Here is a 6,280-nt window from a genome sequence, read left to right on the forward strand (position 1 = left end):
GTGAAATGTGAATTGTTAATAACTGTGCACAGTCAATAAAGGGATGTTTTAACAAATACATCTGCATAAGCCTGTTTCGGTGGAACTTAATAATACCTGTTTAAAATTAGAGCTCATTTTTCTGGGTAGGAGAGAATAATTATCTGAGCCAAAGAAAGCTTCATTTAAGAAAAACAAAAGAAAAATATAAACTCCCAAAATGTATATAAGGATCTCAACATGCTTTGCGTGTAGTCAGTCAGTTGATTTGTAATATCTGAGTACTGCCTTTGTTAGTTTTTCAGTTACCGTCAATTGAGTTAATTAAGCTTATTATGAAACAGTGGTTTTATCAGGTTTTAATATCTTAGGGAAAATTCACTTGTGACCATAACTGGACAGATATGTCATCTAAAAACAAAATGTTCTTTGCCATTTTATGTGAAGTATTAAAAATGTAGTTGTGTACTCTCATTTATATTTAGTCAGGTTTGGCCAGTATAGGAGTGGGTTTATTTAAAAACAAAACTGCCTTTTCCTCTTAAAGTCATATCATTGCAATTTTATCAATAATGAAATTCTTCTATGAACTCTTTTAATGAATTTGGATATTGTGAGTTCCTTGGCTAGATTTAAATTTGACCAGTACGGCCAGGCTGGTGTTGCTCAGTGGTTGAGCATCAACCTATGAACCAGACGACATGGTTGGATTCCCAGTCAGGGCTCATGCTGGATTGTGGGCTCAATCCCCAAAAGGGGGCATGCAGGAGGCAGCCGATTGATGATTCTCATCATTGATGTTTCTATCTCTCTTTCCCTCTCCCTTCCTCTTTCTGAAATCAATAAAAACTTTTTTTAAAAAAATGTCATATATGAGGAGTAATCTGACATTCAGAGAGTTTCAGGGACAGCTTGAGGACACACAGTCAGCTGTCAGACCAGGTCTTGCCACCCACTCTAAATTACGGCTCACAGCATGGGTATCATGTTATTTCAAATAGAGCAAACTCAACCATTCTGGATCCAACACATTAAGAAGTAACTTAAAAAACCTTCCAAGATAAGAGAAAAAATACTACAATTGAGTAGCAATGTTTATAATTTATATATTTCTGGAACACATATTATTTGATTTTATAAATATTAATTGAGCTCTGTGATAGGCAAAATTGACCCCAATTAACCCTCATATTGTATTCCCTCCCCTTGAAGTGTGGGTGGAACTCAAGAATATGATGAAATATCACTGCTGTGATTATGTTACATTGTATGGCAAAAGTAGATAATCCTGGTTGGGCCTTACCTAATCAGGTGAGCCCTTTAAAAGCAGAGAATTCTCTCTGGCTGATTATAGATGAGGAAATCAAAGAAACATGTTCCAGCTAGCTTGGAAGGGAGTAAACATCAGTGCTGTGAACTGTCTAATGGGGCCACATGGCAAGAAACTGTGGGCAGCCTCTAGGAGCTGAGAGCAGTTCTTGGCCAACAGCTAGCAGAAAAATGGGGACATCGGTCCTACAGCTGCAAGCAAATTAATTCTGTCAACAATCAGTGAGTCTAGAAGAGGATCCTGAGCTCCAAATGAGAATCACAGCCCTCGCTAACACCTTGATTTCAGCTCAGAATCTAACCACGCCATGCCTAGACTTCTGACCTTCAGAAACTATGAAATAAAAAATGTGTGTTTACACAGCAATAGAAGTCCCTACAACACTGAAGCACAATCTTAGGTGGTGGGATTACAAAAATAAGGTACTGTCCTTGTCTTCGAGATACTATCTCTTGGGGAGCAGAAAGCAAGTTAATAAAGCGCTACAATGTAATGACATGAGAGCTGCAACTGAGACATGTAAAAAGTGGTACAGCAGCCAGATGGGAAAGTGGCAGAAGGCTTCACAGAAAACCAGAGACTTAAACTAGGTCTTGCTCGTTGAATAGAAGCAATGGGAGAGGGGTTGAGAGTGAGGAGGGTATTCCATCCTGAATGAGTAGCAGGTGGAAAAGGTAAAAGTGGAAGGGCATGGCATATTTAGAAAATGGCAGGTGGTTTTGAGTGGCTATAGTGAAGGGGAAAGGATGAATGAGATGAGACTGACAAGACTGATGAGGGTCCACCTTGTCAAGGACCTCATGAAATGTGTGACTTTTTCCCTGAAGTGGTCCTTCCCTTGCTTCCTGGCCTCATCCCTCTGGCTCCTGATTCCTGTGTGGCTGGGCACCCTGTGTTCCTCCTCCTTACTACAGGCAGTATGAGGCTATGTGACCCATTTCCCAGGGTGCCGGTCCTTCTGGGCCATCAATTGGAAAAGTTCCAAGAGTTTCAAAACCTGCTAAGGTATGAGACAGGGAATCCATGGGTTCCATTCAGAAAGCGGGGCTGGCCAGAGAGCCTGGAGTTTGTTCTTTTGGAGCACTTCTTGCCTGAGTATAATGGAGGTGTATAGGGAGTGTGAGGACTTCATCCAAACAACCAATTTCTGACCTTAGGATTTTTAACAAGTAAACAAAAACCCATTATACTAAAGGTCTTAAAATTACGGTGTTGGCTGAGGCACCAAAAAACAATAGGTGTTACATTCCATAGGAAGTACTAGATCACATAGGATTGTTGGAGATTGGAGAGAGGATATTTTTATATATTTTTTAAAATATATTTTATTGATTTTTTACAGAGAGGAAGGGAGAGAGATAGAGAGTTAGAAACATCGATGAGAGAGAAACATTGATCAGCTGCCTCCTGCACATCTCCTACTGGGGATGTGCCCGCAACCCAGGTACATGCCCTTGACCGGAATCGAACCTGGGACCTTTCGGTCCACAGGCCGACGCTCTATCCACTGAGCCAAACCGGTTTCGGCTATATTTATTTTTTTATTGGTGGAATTTTATTTTTAAAGGTGTGTTCTTAGTTCCTACCAAAGTAAAAGGTTGGGGTCACCTAATGTCAAGAGGAAGGGACAGATAGCTTAATATATGTCTCTGGGTAGGAAGAACACAGTGGTCCAGTTCCCTTCTGGGAAATCATGTGAAAGATAAGCTAGCAAGCCACGTTGGGTACAGATTGAAAGGGAGCTGCTGTTGCTGCGAGTATGTCCAGAGGAAGGATGTGTGTGTGTGTGTGTGTGTGTGTGTGTGTGTGTGTGTGTGTGTTCCTTTGGGGATCAGATCTGGGTCAGTCATGAGCAAGGGCTGGCTTTGGGAAGCCTTAGGTGCAGCCAAGCCTTAGAAGAGCGGGAGCAGAAGGAAAATACTAGGTTCCTAGGGGCTGAGGAAGTAAGTGGCGGCTTAAATGGAGAGCACATTTGCCTGAATCCAGGGAACTGCAGCTGAGACATCCCCAGCTGTGAATGCAATCTCCCAAGAACCTGCAAAAGCCCCTTTGAAATGTAGTCTGCTAAATGTTTACCAGGCCCAGAAAGCTGAAGGCCATCTTACCACTTCACCAGACAGTATTCCTGCTTCTCCCCACGTCTCCTACCTTCTCCCATCCCAACCCTAGAAGAATCAGAAGCTTCCAGGAGCAAGGAGAGAAAGACCTCCCCTTCCACACCTTCCCACCTGCACATGGCTTCTCACGGGGCTAAGGGTGAGACTTAATTTTAAACCAAGGTCAAGTTTTTATTATGACTTAGGAATAGATGCAATAACCCAATTTGAAGTGACCATGGGACTTTCTGTTGCTTGAGAATGCTAAGAGTCCTTACACTACCTGGTTTTAATTTTGTCCTAAACAGAGTAGGAAATTCCCCACTCAGTACATACTGGGAGACATAAATAAAGATGCTATCTGATTGTATTCTATATTCAGAGTACATATGAATTACATGTGCCTAATGTTATTTCTTACCTATAAATATTCATAAATTTACTTTATTCATTCTTATTTGAGAGAGTAATGTGGGCATGTGACTAAGAATCCTGGAGATTTTCATCAATCCCTCTGGTCCCAACAGCTGGCAAATCAAAAGGCAGCTATTTAGAAACACAGCATAGATTCTAGAAGGTGGTTTGATTACACCACTGTTGATAAGCATAAGACAATGTCATGTCACTTAGTATAGTCATTTTCATATGATATTTGTAGCAGCAGTTACTTTTTCTTTCAGAAATTATATTTGCAAAGATCAATTTGTTTTTTAATTTCTTTATTGATTAAGTTATTACATATGTTGTTTTTATATAAAGACTGTTTTCGACACAAGAAGCTCATCATAATATTCTTCCGCTCCCAAATGAAATATTGATATAACCTTTCCTTCCCTTTTTTTCCTAAGCTGATGCTTTAAAAAGGAGTGGAATAAACACTGAATTTGGGACTGCATATTGCTGATCTTAGTTACAGTGCTGCTGTCTTCCAGATGTCTCACCAGATCATTCGCAGTAACTCTTGGCCAATTTATCACAGGAAGCGGAGGTTTGCTCAGGGTAGGGTTGTTCTGTTTGTTTATAATAATGCAGCAACTCGTAGAAGTCTGACAGTAGGAATCACAGTAGGGCCGGGCCTCAGGGAAGTATTCTGAAGGAACCATAGAAATCAAAGCAGAACCCTTCTCACTGTGCCTCAGCTTCTTTCTTTTCATCTTCTCTCCAGGCTCACCACCTCCCTGCTTACTCAGAGTATCTGCTTTCTCAGAACTGCAGCATGTTCTTGCCCATCATTCCTGCTGACCCTTCTGTACATGAATGGTCTGAGACTCTCAGCTTCTCTATTCTGAAATCCCAAAAGAGGAATTTTGCTCATCTAGCTTTTACAGCCAGCCACCCAAGTCGTGTATTAGCTAATCAAACTTACAGAAAGAGTTACCACTGGGTCCGGTGCCCATCCCTGGCCCAATCAACTATGGGGACCGAGATCATTTGGTATGCAAATCATAGTCACTGCCCACTCAACAGAGATTAAAAGCATGGTTGGCAATAATCAGTAGCTCTGGCACACATCCAAAAAGTTGTAAGAGCATGTCATTCTACCATGTTCAAAAGTTCATTTATATCCTACTCATGAGAGTAATGAGGACTTGAACTAGGAAAATGGGAGTTAGAACGAAATATCAGGAGATATTTGGGAGTAAGGTTAACAAAACTTCATTACTGACTGGAGGGGGTGAGGGAAGAGTGAGTAGAGAGAAAGCATGGAGCCCGGGATGAATCCCAGTCTTGCTGTGTCTATTGGGTAAGTCCTAGTACTTACTATTTGAGACAGAGAGCATGATAGGAAGGGAAAGTTAATTTTTGGTTGTGTTTGGTAGATGGGAAAGATGGGACATGGGAAATCTGCCATGCTTGTGGAACATCTAAGTAAAGATTAAAGTTGGAAGTTCAAATCAGAGGTCTGGGTGTGAGGTGCAGAATATGGCTGGAACTGCATCCATCTGGCATGAAGACAAGGAGACTAGGACTGAGCCCTGGGAAATACCAATCTTGACCACCTGGGTAGAAGAAGGGCCAGTGAAGGAAATGGGAATGAAAGGAGATAGAACTAGCAGTGGGAAAAGTTCATGCAATTTTATTATTTGATGCCTTTTGTTTTATAGCACCAGTTTCTAATCACTGGAACCTGTGAATGTTACTTTATATGCAAAAAAAAAAAAAAAAAAAAAAAAAAACTTTGCAGATGCAGTCAAGAATCTTAAGATGGAGAAATTATCATGGATTATCCAGGTAGGTCCTAAATATAATCACAAATGTCCTTATAAGAGGGAATTTTGACTACAGAAGAGAAAGCAGGCATGGCTGATGTGGCTCAGTGGTTGAACGTTGACCCATGAACCAGGAAGTCAGGATTTGATTCTTGGTCAGAGCACATGCCCAGGTTGTGGGCTTGATCCCCAGTAGGGGGCATACAGGAGGCAGCCGATCAATGATTCTCATTATTGATGTTTCTATCCTTCTCTCCCTTTCCTTTCCTCTCTCTGAAATCAATAAAAACATATTTAAGAGAAAGAGAGAGAGAGAGAGAGAGAGAGAGAGAGAGAGAGAGAGAGAGAAAGCAGGAGATGTGACAATGGAAGCAAGAGGTTGGAGTAATTTATGAAAGGGGTCATGAGCCAAGAAATGCAAGTGGCCTCCAGAAACTAGAAAAGAAAAAACAAAAAGCAACAATGTTCCTTAGAGCCTTCAGAAGGAATAAGCCCTTCTAACATCTTGACTTTAGATTTTTGGCCTACAGAATAATAAGAAATTAATCTTGTGTTGTTTTTAAGCCACAAAGTTTTGGTAATTTGTTACAGCAGCAATAGGGAACTAATACAAATGGTGACTTGACCTTATTGAGAACAATTTTGGCAGGGGGGAGGGAAGAAGA

This window comes from Myotis lucifugus, unplaced genomic scaffold (genome assembly GCF_000147115.1).
Source record: "Myotis lucifugus unplaced genomic scaffold, Myoluc2.0 scaffold_0, whole genome shotgun sequence".
Classification (NCBI taxonomy): Eukaryota; Metazoa; Chordata; class Mammalia; order Chiroptera; family Vespertilionidae; genus Myotis; species Myotis lucifugus.